This window comes from Polypterus senegalus, chromosome 2 (assembly GCF_016835505.1).
Source record: "Polypterus senegalus isolate Bchr_013 chromosome 2, ASM1683550v1, whole genome shotgun sequence".
Taxonomy (NCBI): Eukaryota; Metazoa; Chordata; class Cladistia; order Polypteriformes; family Polypteridae; genus Polypterus; species Polypterus senegalus.
In genome coordinates, this window is record NC_053155.1 from 58,276,756 (window position 1) to 58,297,478 (window position 20,723).

Below are 20,723 nucleotides of genomic sequence, written 5' to 3' on the forward strand. Positions count from 1 at the left end.
AGACTAAACCCGGAAATACAAAGTAGCATTCTAGGTTCCAAACTAGTAAAGAGTTACCACAATTATGGAATCCAATCATATGTAAAAGGAACAAAACCTTAGCTCATGGGAGCAGAGAAACTGACAGTTATCAGAGAGGTAGTGTAGATAACGGATGGGACATTATCATTTAAGTCAGAAATGACAGAAGGGTCAGCATTAAAAAAAACACATAATATATTTGGTTTCTTACCTTAACTATGTGTTATTAAAGACATGGATTAGGGAATCTAAATTGACCTGATGTCAATACTGTAAATATAGGTGTGTGAGTGAGTGTCTTCTACCATGAGCTGTTTAACCATCCAGCATTGATTCCTCACCTAAACTTGTTGCTTAACAGGTAGGCTTCTGTTCTTTACAGCCCCACCCAGGAATAAGAAGGCATGACAAGTGGATGGCTAATTTGTCTTTTATCATAAAAGGTGTGGACTGACATCAACACATAACCAAAATGAGGAGCAGGAGGACCAGAGTACCAAAAGAAAAAGGGTTTTATGAACTAAAAACCTGAATAAACAATACAAGGGAAAAACAAGTTATTAGAGAACAAAAAATAACTACCAACTCTGCCCTGTGGGCTTAGCTAAGCGACTGTAGCCCCTGGCTACTCCTTTATTTGTCTTTCCTGCTCACCTTGTAATTCTCTGGTTCTTCTGCCTCCCGTCTGTGGTCAATTGATCTTTGTCAGTAACTGCCTTCCAAATCTAAACTTACTGGACCCAATTGAACCTTTCCCATATGCACATTCAAGATTCCACCTGATATTAATCTCTGGTGTAATAAGAGTAGAACTACCCATAGCAGCACCAGATGTCCCATCAAGTTAACTGCAATTTAGAGGTGTACTGGAGAGGGCCAGATTGGTTGTCTTCCCTAAGCCCTCTTGTGAGGCTACGACACATCGTTCCTTCCCAGCCTGAAAATTCTTTAACCCCACAGTAAATTTTATATTACTAGCTATAACGTCTTGAATGATCCCCTTGATGTAAGAAATTGTGAGACACCTTTATTGTCTCTGTACAATACATTGAAATATCGTTTGGAGCAAGCCTATACTGTATATGCCTTAGATACAAGAGTAGACATTAAACTACAAGAAGCACACATTTAAAAGTAAACATTAAACTATGAGAAGAACAGTTACTATTAACAGTTCCAAATACATACTATGTAAAAGAAAAGGTAAATATGAAGTTAAAGTAAAGTTAAATTTGTAAACATAAATTGATAAATAATAAATTATGTCACAGTGAGAATTACAGTCAACGTAATGGTCATGAGTTCTACATGTGTCATGTACAGTATAAGCGTGTGACTATGTGTGGTCGAGGAAGAAGTTCAGTTCAATCAGTGGTGGTTTCTGTTATAAGATAGGTCAGTAATCGCTGTGCATTTAATAGTCTGATTGCATTGGGGTAAAAGCTGTTCTTCAGCCTGGTAGTGCGGGCATGCAGTGCACTGAGGAGCCTGCCAGAGAGCAGAGGAGTAAAAATGCTATGACTTGGGTGGGTTGGATTTCTTTAAATGTTCTTTGCTTTTCTGCTGCAGTGGCTAGTTAAGATATCTTCAGTGATGGTAGCTGAGGGGCAGTAATGCTCTGACCTGTTTTGATGATATGCTGGAGGGTCTTCCTGTTCTCAGAAATGTAGCCATAATGCAGAAATACCATGCTGTAATGCAGTACATGATAGGCTCAGAAAGTGAAGCCTCTGAAGACCTTTCTTGGCCATCCTGGCTGATGTGGACTTCCAAGAATATGAAACTCTGGACTGACGATGAAGAAAAGTGCTTATCCTTACCCATGCACACAATTTGCAGTAGTGAGAAAATCTAAAATTCAGTTACACTGGTGTGAGATGAGACCCAAGTTGTTTAGTTTAATTGGCAGCTTGCTGGGGTGATGGTGTTGAAGGTTGCGCTGTAGTCGATGAACAGCATCCACACATACCTGTCCCTCTGCTCCAGGTGTGACAAGGCAGTGTGAAGGGCAATGTTTGCCCTATGAGCAAACTGGTATTAGTTCAGGGAAGAGGGGATGTTGCTCTTGATGTGTCTGAGGGCAAGTCACTTAAATCACTTCATAACAATAGGAGTCAGGGCCACCAGGTGATAATTGCTCAGGGACATCACCACTAGTAGTCAATAAGGTTACCCCTACAAAAATTGCCTGCACAAGCAGTAAGAAGCAGAACTTGTATAAGTTGCCCCCAGGGTGAGACACTAAGAGTTCAAATAAAACCATTTATTAGACAGGATGTAGCCCACTAAGTAGCCAAGTATATGAGATAAATGTTTATAAGGAAAACACACACACTGTCCTTTAGGTTAGTCATATTTAAACAACGCGTAAACCTACAAGGTCCATTCCCTGTGGTGCACAGGTCCACTCCTCTTTCTGTTATGCATCATACGACACATAGGGTGTCATATGTAAAATAGGGTAAATGCCAATTCATTTACTTGCCCTCCTTTAAATAAGAAAATCTTAATGAAAAATTCTTATTAGAGAATTGGACTTTTCTTAGGTGACAGTGTTACAGAGTTTTATATTGAACAGTAGCTTTAACCAAATTAGACAACCCTGGGAGGAAGAGCTTATTCATATGTGCTATTGTAACTAATCTCCTAGTTAGCAAGAGGAACTCAGCATTAGTCTGATCATTTATCTAAGGAGTATAGGATTTAGAAGATAAAGTGACGAGGTGTAGGCGTACATTTTACAAAGCCACTGTAATAAAAGTTACACTAATAGAGAATTATGAAAATTCACATGAGAGAATTCACAGTTTTCTGGACACACACTACAGTATAAAAATGTGAAAGGAGATTTTAGGTGTTAATAAATAAGGGAGAACTCAAAAGTGCATTTAAAAAGAGGAGTTCCTTTCTGGGCCTTTATCATATAGGCTTGAATCCATATTTGTCAGGTGGGATGGCTCATCGCTTTTGTAAGTACTCTCTTTGTCTCAACCTTGACATCTCTTTCTTAATACATCCAAATCTGTCTCCTGAAATTTAAATCAGTTTAAATCTTTCCTTTCCCGACCCCTCTTGTAATCACTTCTGGGTTCGAGGGTAGATCTTCTTTGCCTCCACTGGCATTTCACAAGAGCTCCCTGCACCCTTGAGTTCCCAGTAAATTCTAATTACCCAAACTCTTAACACTGGTTTGGACAGTGTTTTATTTACTTTTTCATATGTTAAAAGGTAAAAAATTCAAATTATTAAAATAAATTAGTTGAGGTGATTTATAAATTAATAATACAGAAATCTGGTTCAGTTAAAATCACTTGTTAACCATTATGAATAAGAAGATGCATTAATTTGCAAGTTACAGTGATCCAAGCATCCATTCATATTCCGACTCACTTTGGCCATTTCAGGATCATGGGGGACAAAGGGCTCAGTCAAATAGGACTAGATGCAGGTAATGCATTACATGTAGAGCTAAATCAAATATCCAAACTTTGTTTTTCTGCAAGCTAGCTACTGAAGCGTAAAAAAAAATCATATCTGATGCACTCAAGAAAGAGGAGAATAAGAGACTTTCAATTTCATCTGTGTCCCCCTGGCAGATTTATTTTCTGGGCAACATTGGATCCGAGAAACATATCTCTTGTGGAAAATTACCAAGAGGACAACCAAGAGTGCAGCTCTAACATCGATAATGTCAGGCATTTGAACTCTGTCAGGAGCTTGCTATGGTGAGGATATAGTTCAAGTAAGTGATCATGATGCTAACATTTCTGTTAATGATGCTAACATAAGCCACTACAGCCATGCCAGTCTTACCTGTATCCACTACACTCTACAGGCCCAAGATAATGTTCTTTTACTATCACACCCTTGCTCTGAATATTTTTGATTCACTTACCTTAAGCTTATTCAGTAGAAAGAAGTTCTGCCTTCAGACGAAAACAAATCATTCCGGTTTAAAACAGAATGTATTGCAAATCTTCTATTGAAAAAGCAAGGAACATGCATTTGACACATTTGTTTCATTTTTAAGTTTTAGTGAACTCTATAATGTTAATTCGAGGTTAATTAGAATGTTAAAATTAAATTAGTTGACAAATGCACACAGCTTTTAATTTTTTAAATTCCATATAGTATCAAACACATAAGACATCACCTTTCTTAAAAAACATTGTCCATATCAGAGTCTTATTTTCTACAATTGATCGCCTACTAAACCCAGGTAACTCAAAGGAATGCCTCCAAAGTTCTTCCAGTAAAACCTGTGAGGCTATCGCTGTGTTTTTCAATCAAAAATTAATGATATTAGAAATAACATAGTATATCCCTCCAACACTAAGGATCCTCCTAAACCCCAGCATCCTGTTATAAACAAATTAAACTCTTTCACTAGGATAGATTTACCTGATTTACAAAAATAATCTCTCAATTAAAACCTCCACCTCGTCCTTGACCCAATACCAACAAGGTTTTTCAAAGAAGTATCAGGCGTGCTAATTGATAATGTTCTGACATAGTAAATTAGATACTGGGGTCTTCCCAGACTGTCTTAAGACTGCTGTAGTTAAACCCCTACTTAAGAAACATAATCTTGACCCTCGCTCTTGAAAATTTTAGACCCATCTCTAACCTGCCTTTCTTAAGTAAAGTTCTAGAGAAGGCAGTCATTATGCAGTTAAATGACCACCTCAATAAACATGCTATTCTTGATAAATTTCAGTCGGGTTTTAGAACAAATCACAGCACAGAAACTGCACTCGTTAAAGTAGTAAATGACTTGCGGGTAAATGCAGACAGAGGCCATTTATCTGTTCTCATCCTCTTAGATCTGAGTGCTGCATTTGACACCATTGATCACAACATTCTTAGAAATCGCCTTAGTCAATGGGTGGGCCTCTCTGGCAGTGTCTTAAATTGGTTTGAATCCTACCTGACAGGGAGAAAATTTTTGTTAGTTGTGGTAATTACAACTCGAAGACACATGATATCCAATATGGTGTTCCACAAGGCTCTATCCTGGGTCCGCTGTTATTCTCAATCTACATGCTTCCGTTAGGTCAGATTATCTCAGGGCACAACGTGAGCTACCACAGCTATGCTGATGACACACAGCTGTACTTATCAATAGCACCTGATGACCCGATTCTATTGATTCACTAACACAATGTCTGACTTGTATCTCAGAATGGATGAATAGTAACTTTCTCAAGTTAAATAAAGAAAACTGAAATCTTAGTGATTAGCAATAATGGATACAATGAGGCTATTAGAAATAAACTGGATACATTAGGATTAAAAGTCAAGACGGAGGTAAAAAGCTTAGGGGTGATTGTTGACTGTAATCTGAATTTTAAATCACATATTAATCAGATCATTAGGACAGCATTTTTCACTTAAGAAACATAAGTAAAGTTAGACCTCTTATATCACTGAAAGATGCTGAGAAATTAGTTCACGCGTTTGTTTTCAGTCGACTAGATTACTGTAACGCACTCCTCTCAGGACTACCCAAAAAGATATAAATCGTTTGCAACTAGTGCAGAATGCAGCTGCTAGAATCCTAACTAGGAAAAGAAAATCAACACATTTCTCCAGTTTTAATGTCACTACACTGGTTACCTGTGTCATTCAGGATTGACTTTAAAATTCTGCTTATGGTTTATAAAGCCTTAAATAATCTCGCCCCATCTTATATATCGGAATGTCTGACACCTTATATTCCAAATCGTAACCTCAGATCCTCAAATGAGTGTCTCCTTAGAATTCCAAGAACAAAACTTAAAAGAAGTGGTGAGGCGGCCTTCTGCTGCTATGCACCTAAAATCTGGAATAGCCTGCCAATAGGAATTCGCCAGGCTGATACAGTAGAGCACTTTAAAACACTGCTGAAAACACATTACTTTAACATGGCCTTTTATAACTTCATTTAACTTAATTTAACTTAATCCTGATACTCTGTATGTTCAATTCCTCATAATAACTATTCATGGTGGCTCTAAAATCCGTACTGACCCCTACTCTCTTTTCTGTTTCTTTTTCCGGTTTCTTTGTGGTGGTGGCCTGCGCCACCTCCACCTACTCAAAGCTTCATGATGCTCCAACAATGATGGATGGATTAAAAGGCAGAAGTCTACGTGACCATCATTCATCAAGCCCTTCCGTGAGAACCCTAAATCCAAAGAGGACTGTTTCATTTATGTTAGGTAGAATGCCCAGAGGGGACTGGGCGGTCTAATGGTCTGGAATACCTACAGATTTAATTTTTCTCCAGCCGTCTGGAGTTTTTTGTTTTTCTGTCCCCTGGCCATTGAACCTTACTCTTATTCGATGTTAATTAATGTTGATTTATTTTGTTTTCTTATTGTGTCTTTTATTTTTCTATTCTTTATTATGTAAAGCACTTTGAGCTACTGTTTGTATGAAAATGTGCTATATAAATAAATGTTGTTGTTGCATAGTTACTTCTTTAGTTGGCAGTTTTGCCAAAGCAATTTACGGATCACAAGTACATAGTACAGTTTTTCCATATTTGTACACTGTGAGCACTGGCAGGATAAACATCTCACTCACGGTGATAGAGAAAGTTAGTGGAGAGGAATGTATAACCATCTTATTACATATTACAGCCCAGGCACTAGGCCACAATGTCTGCTATTTCTGTTCTTGAACCCTGAAAAAAGCAGTACATTTGGGTGATTTTTATCAGATGATTAGCCATGTTTTAAGCACACAGTCAGTATCACCTTTATTGATCTTGGTATAGTCAATATACATTTTATATATTATATATACTGGGATAATATATATTGTATTTATATATATATATATATATATTATATATATTTTGGGATCGTAATAACTAGAATGTGAAAATAATTTTAATGATTATGCTAAACACAAACATACGCAACAGCTTCAGTTTTAGAGTATATTTTTATATAGTACCATTTGCCATTGGCATCATTACAAGGTATTTCCAACCATCCATTTTCCAACCCGCTGAATCTGAACACAGGGTCACGGGGGTCTGCTGGAGCCAATCCCAGCCAACACATGGCACAAGGCAGTAACCAATCCCGGGCAGAGTGCCAACCCACCACAGACAAGGTATTTTAGAGAGAAAATAATGTTACAATTGTAGTATCAAGTAAAATAAAGATTCTTTAAAAATACTAAAGAATATTAAGTATTTTAGGTTTCAGCGTGGACAACAGAGTGTGAAGGAGAATAGTGCAGGTGGCTTAAAGCTCTCCTGATTAAGATTTGATTTCAGTGTGATCATTATATATGTGTATGCATGCTAACATATGCTTCTGATGGCTAGCTGAGTGTTCTCCAGGAACTGTGGTTCCCTGTCAGACATACATATTAGGTTATTTAACAACTCTAAATTGGTCCAGCATGAGTTTGTCATGTTTTAGTCAGGATTCTTCCCATGGATGGTGTTCAAAGTCTTGTTTCATGTCTTTTTTGTTCAATTTTGTGCCATTAATTTATCTTCATGTTGCTTTTGTTCTTTGTTTTTGAGATTGTCTATAAGCTACTTGTGTTATGTTTCATGTGTTTTGTAAGTTGTCCCTCAAGAGGCAGGGCAACTTGCCAGTCATCACCAGGAACTACTGTCTACCCTATAAAACCAGAGGATCTTCCATAGTTCCTGCACTTGGAAGATTTGGTGAGTTTTTATGTTTCTGCTGTACTTTTAGATATTTCTGGATTTTTGACTTTCTGCCCTCTGTTTTGACTTCGGTTTGCAAATTTGTGGTTACTACGACTTTGTTTGCTTGGGATTGCCTTGTTGTTTAGGCAGATCCTTCATGCCTTTTGTACTCTATGGAGCTTCACAGAGAATTGCTGTGGAAATAAAACCTTTAATTTTTATTATTTTTTTCCATGTTTGATCTTGTAACTAGCCAGGTTTATTGGTTTTCCCCTCTAGTAGGCTTTTTATTTTATAGGCATCTCATAGTGGTTTCCTCTGTTGAACAACAAAGGTTCAGAAAATAGGTTGATATCTAATAGATTCAACAATATTCCCATTCTGTAAAAATCTCTGTCTCTGTTTTCCCGGCTAGGACTGATTTTGGATTTGCATTCACAACTGCTGGAATAGGCTGTGCATTCCTAAAAACTTACCCCTTAAGATCAATGTTTAAATCACATCCCAGAAAAGTAAGTTTTAGATCCAATCTGGTTTTAAAATTGTGAAAATTATTACTTTTATGATCTAAAAAAACACCTTTGTGTGCGCAATGTATAAACTGAATTAAGACATGTAGATTGGCACTTTTGATTTTTGCTGCCATCATTTTCTTTAATGTTAATAATAACATCTTGTTATATTACAAGGTTACTAGATATGAGTTTAGTCATTAATGTCAAAATGACTTGTATATTTTGGTAACAGAAAGTCAGAACGTTACTATTCTAATTAACTATACTGTTCTCATTGTGAAGAAAATGTTGATTAATTATGTTTAAAAACCTTGCTTTTAAAGTGTAGATAAATAAATTTCTAGGAATGATTCACAAATAGCAGTCAGGATTAAAAGTTTAATGGAAGCTTTAATGTCGATGCCTTTTTTTTATTGTAGCTGAATTCTTAGTCCCTTTTACAAGAAGAAATACTAATTTGAGCAGTTAAAAATATGTCATCAGCTCACTGCTCATGGATAACAGATAAGATGAGAGGAGTATAGGAGACATCATAGGTGAGTGCATTCTGCTTTACAAGCTATATACAGTGATTGGAATGTTACGTACTCTTTCCATTGCACAATTATGTGTTTGTCTTTAAGATGCATGTGCAGGTATTAAAATTTCTGATGCTATCAGTAACTTTATTCAGCTGACAGTAAGAAGTTCATTTGTTGTATACATTATTTATGTGACTGAGTGAGTTTTTTTCCTTGGGAGATCCAAGACACATACAGATGAGTTTAAGTGATGACTATAAATTGTTCTCGTGTGAATGAGTGTGGTTTTCCACCACATTCAGAAGAAGCCCCTGCCTTGCACACAGTGCTGCAGTCATATATTATAACAGATAGGTTTTGAATTAATTAAAATGTGGAATGGTGAAGCAGTGATTAGTGATAATGCCTTACATCTTCATTTTCAGAGCAGAGAACTGTCTCTGTTCACTTTGTTTTCTCTCATTGTTTATGTGGATTTTATAGAGGATTTCCAGTTTTCACCCACAAACAAGTGACATGCACGTTAAGGTGTTTGAGTGAATGTGTTTTACTATAGCCTGCTGTCCAATATAGAATTGATTTCCAATCCTCATTTATCATCCTGATTCTAGCGCTTTGTGCCCATGAGATCACATCTACTCTATAACAATATAAACCTGTTACTTAAATGGGCCTATTAATCCATATATTAATAACTGGTTGCTGAAAAAATATATTTCTCCTGGTGAGTTGCCTCACACAGGCTAACCTATGCTATTTACCCGACTTGTCTACCCTTGCCTGCATGAGTATGATTGTTCCCAGTGATGGATTAGCATCCTGTCTGAATAAAGCTGATTCCCACTTTATACCTATTTCTTCTGGAACAGACTCTCTATGAATCTCAATATTGAAAATAGAAAGTTCAGAATAATGAATGACTGTGCATTTTAATCTTAGAAGTTGGAGAGTGACTTACATTGAGTGATATCTGACAATTAATTAAGTCTTAAGGCAAAGCTTAATTGTTCATACCAGATTTAAAACTTCATTATCTATGTCTGCATTTGGCTCTAAAATAACTTTGCCAAGACTCCATATGGAGTAAGACTTTTCTCAAAATAGCAGTCTTGTGGAACAAAGTTCTGCATTAAACCATTTAAACTTCATGTTAAACTGTGAGAAAATCACATCCTGACACACTTTTGTCAAACAAACGGCAGACTACTGAAATGCCGAGCAGACGCACAGCTTCTTATCATGCTTTTCTATTTTACAAGAGTAGTCACTTGAAAGATAAGAGAGCAGGAAGTGCACAACTATAACAGTGAGGCAAAGTATTAACAGTTTTTTAAAGGACAATCAAACATGGTCATTCAGTGTGATTACTTTTTACTTATGATTCAGATTTGTAAATTAATTTTATTAAAAAATGTTTGCTGGCTAGTATGGTAATGCAGTGGGTGGGGTGTCAGCATTAGAAATCCAGGAACCTGGGATCCAGTCCCAGGTTAGTCACTTACCATGAATGGTTCTAAGGGTTTTGTTAAGGGACTTTAATTTCCTCCCACATGTCAAAGATGTGATGGACTAGTATCTTGACCAGGTTCCATGATAGGCTTCAGCTCCACATGACCCTGTCGGCTTGTATAGTGTAGTGGCTAAGCACTTGGACTTTAAACCATAAAGTTAAAATTCCTTCTTTTACCTCCCTTTGTGACCTTGAACAAAATACTCAACTGGTCTATGGTCCATCCATAAAAAATACCTGTAAATATTTGTAACTTATTGTGGTCTCTCAAATTTTTTTTTTGGACAAAGGCATCTGCCTTGTAACACCAACAACAGCAATAATAATAATAATAATAATAATAATAATAATGCTAGTCACGATGATGATAATAACAGACTCAAAAATAAATTAGCAGATGAAACGTTTGCATCCTAAGAGCATTTCTTATTGATAACATAAGCAAATGAGTAATGTTTTGAGGAGAACAGGAAATTCTGCCTAACATAGTATACCAATCCCCTTTTAACTTATCTTATGAAAAATATTAAGTACAATTTTAATGGTCCTTAAAGTGTTACTGCCTACTACACTAATTGATAGCTTAAATCCTGATACAGTGGAACCTCGGGTCACGACCATAATTCATTTCAAACCTCTGGTCGCAATCCAATTTGGTCGTGACACAAAGTAATTTCCCCTATAGGATTGTATGTAAATACAATTAATCCGTTCCGGACCATACAAGCTGTATGTAAATATATATTTTTAAAGATTTTTAAGCACAAAAATTGTTAATTATACCATAGAATGTACAGTGTGACAATAAACTAAATGTAAAAACATTAAATAACACTGAGAAAACCTTGAACAGAGAAAACTAACATTGCAAGAGTTCACGCTATAGCCTTACGAACCACACTCTATAAACACTTTTTTAATGAGTTTTAAGCACAGGGAAAAAAATGAACATTTGAAAAATCTGTAATTTATGCAAAAACTAACCATAAACAACCAAGAAAACTAACCTTGCATGAGTCGAGTTCTGGCATGAAGGAAGAGAGGAGGAACTGGGTGGAGAGGAGATTACAGTTTTGAGGTAAAGTCTGTGACGATGCGGGTTCACTGCATGCTCCCATCTCGTTTCCGGGAGCCCTTAAACCTATCACCGTCAGTAATGTTACCAATGAGCATGACAGTGAGGCACTACAATGGAGCAATCGGATGGTGCAAAAAGTGCAAATTGCTTTTATTAAAATAGACAAAACAACAATCAAAAACAATGTCCAAATTAAATAAAGTGCAGTGCTTTCAGAATCCTTCAATAAATAAATGATCCCATAAAAACAGAAGTGAAGTGGAGGTTAAAATCCAATAGAAAAAAGTCTTCATTAACTGCCTCCTCGCGCTCTCTCTCTCTCTTGTGTGCTCGCTCGCTCTCTCGCACTCTCTCTCTCATTCACTCGCTCGCTCGCAGCACAGGGAATGCACAGTGAGAGACTGAACATGTGCGGAAATCATCGACGTGTACGAACCGGAAGGGAAACTGACTTGTTCGTCACCCGAGTGTGTGGTCGTAAACAGATGAAAAAGTTTGGCGAACTTTTTGGTCGTAACCTGATTTGTACGTGGTCAGAAAAGTTCGTGACCCGAGGTTCCACTGTACAAGCTACTTTTCTGATCCACTTTGAATGCTATGCCAGATTAATAGATTAAAACAGAAATAACATTTGTGTACTGTTTAGAAGAATTCCGGGATAGATGGAATATCTGAACTGCCATTTAAAACCCTCATACACACTAGCAATACAGCTTTTATGAACTTTGTTAAAGATAGCATTGACAATATAAGATCTCAGATTGCAAAGTCATCTCACAAAACAAGTGATGCAGTATCAACCTTCATTTTCTGTTATATACACCACTTTATGACAGAATAGACAGTCATCATTTAATTTCTGAAAAAAAAACCTTCTTACCCATTCTTAACATTCTCAATAGATCATTCTTGACTGTCACAAATCCTGATGATCTAAATGTGTCAGTTATCAGGCTGTTGTTGAAAAAATAATAGCTAGACCCATATATGCTAGATAATTCTGGATTTATTTCAACTTTATGTCTTTGTTCTAGAGTACTTGAAAAAGTGGTCTCTACACAGCTTCAGTCATATTTTACATATACAGATGTGTCTGAAAAAATCTTGTTTGGCTTTTGCAGATGTCACAGTATACATGATACAGCCCTTATTTGTGTTGTAAATGTCATTTTTATATCTTATGATAAAAAGAATGTTATTAGATTTAAGCACAGCATTTGGCAACAGTGACTACTTAGTCACAAAAGCTTGAACATTACTTTGGGCTCCTACACACAGTCCTTGCATGCTTTAATTTACATTTGTCAAACTGATTTTGGTATGTACAGAATTCAACTGACAGTACTTGGTCATATTCTGAAGAAAACCGCATGCCATCTGCTGGAATATTTAGATATCTCATTGATATTGAAACCTTGATGAAGGAGCAACATCTTCAATTAAACCGGGCAAAGATGGAACTTCTTGTTATCCCAGCTCATCTGTCTATTCAACACCCCATCTCTGTTCAGCTTGGCTTATTAACGCTAACATTCTCCAAGCTTGTACACAACATTGTGGTGGTGATTGATGACCAGCTGTTTTTCAAGGAGCATGTTGCTACGATCTCTTGGTTTTGCAGATTCACACTGTACTATATCCACAAGATTACAAAATATCTGATAAAGTATGCAACACACCTCCTGGTCCAGACTTTCGTCTGGTCATGTCTGGACTACTGCAATTTTCTGCCGGCAGGAGTAAAGGCATGTGTCACCAAGTCACTGCAGGTGATTCAAAATGCAGTGACATATCTGGTAGGCACAGGTTAATCTTCTTTTCAGATCAATACATTAGCTACCTGCCCTGGCATGTATTAAGTTCAAATCCTTAACGCTTGCCTACAGAGCAGTCAATGGGTCATCAGCATTATATATGGAGACACTTGTGGGGTCCTATGATCCTTTCTTAACCACTAAGGGGTTTTGAGGAATGGCATCTGGTGAAAATCTCAGCCCACACTCTTTTCTTATATAGCTCCTGGTTGATGAAACAGGTTGTCCACCTTCATTCAAATTTCTGAGTCCCTCAATGCGTATGAAAATAGGTGGAAGACTCTCGTTTGGTAATTTGTTGTCAAACTGCTAGCTAAGAATTATAATTAGCTTTTATTTGTTCAGAGCTCTTCATTTGTGATAATCAGTTTTGTAACCTTGTCACTTATTCCCTGATTCCCCAAGACTAATGTTTACCCGCCTATGTTGACTTCTTCTCTAAGCATCTGCTAAGCAAATCAATGTAAAGCATTTAAATACTGTATGGTATCCAGCAGGGCTCATTACTCAGAACATTACTGTTTTCAATTTGCATGGTGCTAGGGGAAAGTACTGTTAAAAAACCTAACATTCACTTTCACTAGTTTGCAAAAAATACTCATCAATACCTTTTGTTAAAACCAAATGATGATTCTCCAATATTCTTAATTAATAGGGTCAGTGAGATAAAAGAGTGAAAGGATAGTACTATGAATTGAATAACATGATGCAGACTTCAACATTGTCACATTTTAAAGCAGTAGATGTTTTAGTTTTCAGTAGTTTTACTAAATCCACAATCACTAACATAGTGCATATTGCAACTTTGACAACAGCCTGGTCTTTAAAATATAAATTACAACAATATCTAAGATCTGCTTTTTCTTGCTTAAAAATATAGAAAAATAAATGTGTGTTTTAAATATGGAAACTGAAAAAATAACTCAAGAATTATTTTCCAGTATAATTGAATACTGAAATTTGTTATTCTCAGGTTGCCTAAATTATTCTGTTTGCAGCTTCCAGTTAATCCAAAATTCTGCTGCAGGATTCATCAGTAGAATTAGGAAGTAAAACCACATAACTTCTGTTTTTATGTCCTTACACTGGCTTCCAGTTAGGTTTAAGGCAAATTTCAGAATTCTTCTTCAAAAACATAAAGTTTTAAATAGCCTATTAGTAAGTAGGCTATACTTACAGTATTTATCAATGCATGCAAAGGGGATTGTGAATTACAATATCAAGACACTGTTCTACTTTGGGAGGTCTAGATGTTGGGTGTAGGGCTCCAGTACTGTGGAATGCTCTACCTGTTTGTGTTAGAGATACCCATCCCATTCCATACCATCCTATCAGTCATAGCTTTTAAATCCAGGCTGAAGACTCACTACTTTAGTCTAGTGTGCCCTGACAATATATAAATGGAGGTGATTGCTCATTTCAGTTTCCTTCAGTGGATAAATTTCTGTCAGAGAAAACAAATTTGTTTGCTTAGTTTTATTTCTGAAAGGAATGCATTTAGGTTACGTTTCTAGTTTCTGATCATGTTAGTTTTATTTCTGAAAGGAATGCATTTAGGTTACGTTTCTAGTTTCTGATCGTGTCTATGTTTAAAGTCCATGACAACTTCAAATTCCTTCTCATAACATGTGCTTTGGATTTTCAGACTTCAAATTGTATATTCAAACTCATTTTTACTGTCTACATGTAATACTTTACAAATGTTTACATTAAATTTCATCGGCCACAAATCTGCATAAGCCTTAATGCTGTCTGAGTCCCTTTGTAAAGATTCAAAAGATTCAGATATCTGCCAGTCCACCTAGCTTGGCTGCATCTTCAAAAATAATCAGTTTTTGCTTACTGTATATTTCTATCCAGATCATTCATATACAGTAAATTAAAAACAGCAGCAGCCCTGGCACTGACCTGTCTAACACCACTCTTAATGTCAGACAATTCTGATAGGGTTCCTTGAACCATAACCCTCTGTTTCATGCACCTTATCAAATGTTTATCAAATGCTTTGACCATTTGCTGAACAAGACCTCCTATTTTCGAGATTCTCTGGCCCAGTCATCTAACCATTACAAGCTGACCCTCATTAAAGTCTCTCAGATCATTAAACCTGCCCATTTGTCCTGCTTCGAACGCATCTCCTTCAAGAACTGACTGTTCACTTTCTGCCCAATATATCCCACCCCTTTTGACAAGTGCCATTGTTATTGAGATAATTAATGTTAATCAATACACCTGTCAGCGGTTTTAATGTTGTGACTGATTAGTGTATCTGTTAATTAATTAATCGTTGAATGTTTAAATAAAATCATCCATCTAACTATAATGAGACCTATTTTATTCAGTAAGGTCATGAGGGAGGGCCTGTGCCAGCATGGGACACAAAGTAGGAGTTAGCTACGGACGACATATACTCAGACACACACCCATGCTAATTCATATGAGGCTCCTCTATAGTCACCAGTTTACCTAAATTGCTTTTGTTTGAGATGTACACCAAATCAAAAAAAGATGAAACATGCAGAGTCCACAAATAAAGAGACTGGTCCAGGACATAGACTCAGGACTCTGGAACTTTCAGTTGATAGTGTTAACAACTGCCTCACAATGGCCAAACTGTTGCAGTAAATAGTAACTTTGAAAGAAGCTGTTGAAGTAAATATCTCAGACATACTCATTAAAGTATTGCTTGGCTGTTTTTTACATGGGTGGCACGGTGGCGCAGTGGTAGCGCTGCTGCCTCGCAGTTAGGAGACCCGGGTTCGCTTCCCGGGTCCTCCCTGCGTGGAGTTTGCATGTTCTCCCCGTGTCTGTGTGGGTTTCCTCCGGGCGCTCCAGTTTCCTCCCACAATCCAAAGACATGCTGGTTAGGTGGATTGGCGATTCTAAATTGGCCCTAGTGTGTGCTTGGTGTGTTTGTGTGTGTCCTGCGGTGGGTTGGCACCCTGCCCAGGTTCCTTCCCTGTGTTGGCTGGGATTGGCTCCAGCAGACCCCTGTGTTCGGATTCAGCGGGTTAGAAGATGGATGGATGTTTTTTACATATTAAAATACATAATAAATAAAAATTTTATTTGTACTTGATTTATTTGTTTATCTCATCCAACTATCTATTTACTAAATTTTAAAATTTCTGTAAACTGGAGACTAGATTAATCTGGAGGCATTGGGGGGAAGGTAGAAGCCAATGTTAGATGTGGCAGCAGAGTACATTCACCTACAACCACTTATACATTTTACTTTTGAGACATTATAAACCTGAGCACATGAAAAATAATACAAACACAAGGGGAACATGGAAGTCCTACAAGAACAGTGACAGAGCCATGATTTAAAGTAAATCTATTGGATCTGTAAGGCAGCAATGCAAAATACTCAGTCACTTGTAACCCTTTATTTAATAATACATCTTTATTTATAATTATTTTTTTTTCATTTACTTTTTTTAGACAAATATTTTCATTTTGTGTGCATATTATTATTTAAACATTGGATTTCACATAACAGCTTTCCCTTTAATTTTAGTGTAACATTTGTGACTTAGAGGTGATGTCTGCCATTGTTTCTACTCTACTCTTGCTAAGTCACACCAGCCAAGATGCTCATTTTTCCCAAGAATCTAATTGTTGACTCAAATGGTACAATGTATTGACAGAGGACGATTCAAATGTTGATAAATTAAGATGACAAGCTGCAAATGTACAATTGCTTTGTGCCTTATTGTATTATTTTTGTATAGTATTTATGTAGACTTCAGATAATAAACACTATTCTAAATTAGAAACAAAATTAGCTCCTAATGTTAACAAAATTAATAAACTAAATCTTGTTCTACATTGAAATTTTCACAAATAGTCCTGACTGCAACTGGGATGTGATTTTGATCTTATCCTGCTGCCAACACCTATGCCTGCCATGTTTAAAAATAAACACTCTCTAAGATTTCTTAAAATAGATAAGGACACTAGAACTCAATACAACTGCAAAACATATTAGAATAATGTTCAGTTACATCACCATGTAAACTGTTCAGTGCTGTAGAATGTTTTGAACATCTCAACATATGACATTTATTAAATATCTTTCTGAAAATAGAAGAAAAAAAACTGGAATATCTTTTGTGATAATACTTCACTGTCTTGCAGCATTGGTAATTTGTTTATTTAATAGCATAATACCCTTATTACTCTTACATAAAAAAGCTCTACAGTCATTAAATCCTACAGAGCCTGTTGCCATTTTAAGACTGCTTGACTAACTCAGGTCTGTTTTTATTATTCATGTGAGAGAAAGAAATATATAACTGCACAAAGCAGCCAGAAGACTGACAACGGCTCTGGCATGGGAATCAGAAAATCTATCATACTTGTTTATATGGCAACATTTGTCCCAAAATACTTTATTAGTGTGAATAGTCCAACAGGAAAACCCAATGCAGAGCTGTACACAGTATTTATAAAGTGGAAATCTGGAAAAGTTAAGAACTCAGGCCAAAGTGAGTTAGGGTTGGGAATTGAAATGAAAGGGGTTTTTTTCCATTCTCTTAAAATGGGGGAAGATATGATGAAGAAACCAGAGTATATTTGAACTTGTTTCTTATATTTCTTGAATTTCAACTCTTGGATTACTAAAGTGCAATCAATAAATCTATCTATCTATCTATCTATCTATCTATCTATCTATCTATCTATCTATCTATCTATCTATCTATCTATCTATCTATCTATCTATCTATCTATCTATCCAGCTAGCTAGCTAGATACACCCCACAAGTGTAGCTATCATGCTAATGTCATTATCCCTTACTTAAGAAATTTTTGTAAAGAGTAAATACACAAATTCCCCTTTTAAAAAGTAATATAAAGATTAAAATTCAACCTATATATAAATGTGTGCTAAATAATATACATACATCTCTTATATATATTTCTCTTCTGGTTCATCCTGTTTCCACTTCAAAACCGGTCTCGCCCAAACGCAGCCGACACGGCATTTCTCGATTCCTATTCATCCTCTTCCAAACCCTTCCCCACGCTGCCTGCGGCTCCTCTTCAAAACCAGTCCCACCCATATGCAGCCAAAACGGCATTTCTCGATTCCTATTCATCCTCTTCGCCACTATGAGGCCCTCCTACCGATTCCGATCATGTCTCCACAACAGCATATAATGTCTGATAACACCAACACATCAGTCTTCAGTCATTCTTCTCTTCCACAAAACACTACAGTTTCATCTACTGGTACAACCTTCCTCTGCGACATTTGTAGCAAACCTTTCAAAACAAAACACAGCCTTGCCAAACACAAGAAAATTCACCGCAATGACAAATTCTTTAAGTGTCACACTTGCACAAAACGTTTCACAACGCAGAACTATCTTCACAAACACACAAAAATTCACTCTGCTGAAAAATTACCTTACTCCCACTCCAGTACACATTCTTCCAGTGCGATTCTTGCAACAAAATTTTTCAAACACAAACCTCACTTGCTAAACACAAGAAAAGGCATTCTTCCCAACAACTACATGAGTGCCAGAAATGCAATAAGAAGTTCATTACACAGGATTGTCTGACTAAACACAACAACACTCATTCACAAGTCTTGCAATGCGACATCTGCAAAGCAACGTTTCCAAACCAACACAATCTCAGCAGACATACACACAATCCTCTTCCCATTACCACAGGTACTTCTTCATCTCATTCCTGTCTTCCCATCCAAGAGTACAACATTGGGACTCCAGACCAGCAGTGCAAACACTGCCATGCACTATACTAGCCTGCTGAGCGTAATACATCCAACAACTACTCAAGGTGCTGCCATGACGGTAAAGTAGCTTTACCACCTTTGCGGGAGCCACCTGTGTCTTTACAACAGCTTCTTACACAGCAAACATCAGAAGGTAAAAATTATCGTGAACACATTCGCGAGTACAGCTCTACAGAGGGGACTGGGCTGTCTCATGGTCTGGAATCCCTGTAGATTTTATTTTTTTCTCCAGCTGTCTGGAGTTTTTTTTTTTTTTTCTGCCCTCCCTGGCCATCGGACCTTACTCTTATTCTATGTTAATTAATGTTGACTTATTTATTTTCTTACTGTATCTTTCATTTTTCTATTCTTCATTATGTAAAGCACTTTGAGCTACATTTCTTGTATGAAAATGTGCTATATAAGTAGATGCTGTTGTTGTTGTTGTTCTCTAGCATTTGCTTCCATGGGTGCACAGTTAACTCAACCTCCTGGCCATGAATCATACTGTTTTAAAATACACAGGCAAATATATCTCCAAATCTCTCCACTATACGCTAAAACTTCTACTTCTCCAGGATATGGACAGTTGTATGTTTTTGACACAACGCAAGCTACTGAAGTACGCTTACAAAATAAAGCAGACTCTGCATGCAGTGAAAATTTATTTCTCCAGTTAGATTCCGTGCTCAGAACTATCAACTCCTTTGCTAAATCATACAAACACATGCATGAAATCACTCAGTCCAATCCAACAGCATCTATATGAATGGTTTTCAAGGAAAACCCTGGGCAGGATTTACAACGATACAGTGCCCCATCATGTCACACCGATGTTACAGCGATTTTCATCGGAGAAGATGGTGAACCCCCTGCCAAAAGGAACTTTTGCATCTATCCCAGAGGCAACTGCTGTCAACAGATTTCCACGCTCAATATGAATTGCGATCATTATGGTTTACCCACTTGTATTCCCTTACAGAGATATTGACTGGCACAAAGATTTACAAATATTCCCGATAAAAGAACCGCCAACCAAATCAGGCTTACTCAATGCCAATTTTACGCGTACAGATTACCAATGAGGAATATATTTAGTATTTTGCACTCTAGCGGCAAACTATTCCAACAGTATGTTGTAGATGCGTATGTTAAAACAGAGGGCGCACATCTCAACTATCTCAGATATCTGCGCGTGGAACAATACAAAGGACTATCAAACGCACTGCAAGCAAAGACTGAAAATAACAACGTACGTGTAGGCAAAATGATCATATTACCGTCCACATTTCCAGGAAGTCCAAGATACATGCAACAAAACTATTGTTGTACGTGGCTTTTTCTAGGGTTAGATCTTTCGACTAATTATCTGTTGTCTCCAGCAAAACACCTATTCAGAACTGCGTCTTTCAAGAAGTATTTATTTCTTCTTGATTTCTGAATTCCTTTCTCACCGTTTTCTGTTCCTATTCTTACACCGCCGTTGGGCGTCGACTAGTATATATATATTGTAAGGTCTCTAAACTCTTTTGGGGCACCCCCCCACAATGGGACAACACGCCAAACAGCATCCCAAAGCACAATTGTTGTGTCTGTGGAAGACAGCTTATCAGTCGCCGGGCAACCACAGGCTCCCAGCACTGTAGCAGCTCGGCGCGAAAACAAATCGTAAAAGACTGTGGTCGCACTATGAGCGCCTGTTGCCGATGGGTGATGCAATAAATATTGTAAATGCAGGGAACAGTATTACTTGCTCTTTAACCTGGTCATGACCCTGCCTGATTGCTGTGTCTGTGTATAGGAAAGTGGTAGATCCTGCTACAATAAATAACCCTGCTCTTCCTATTTCAAATGGAATAAA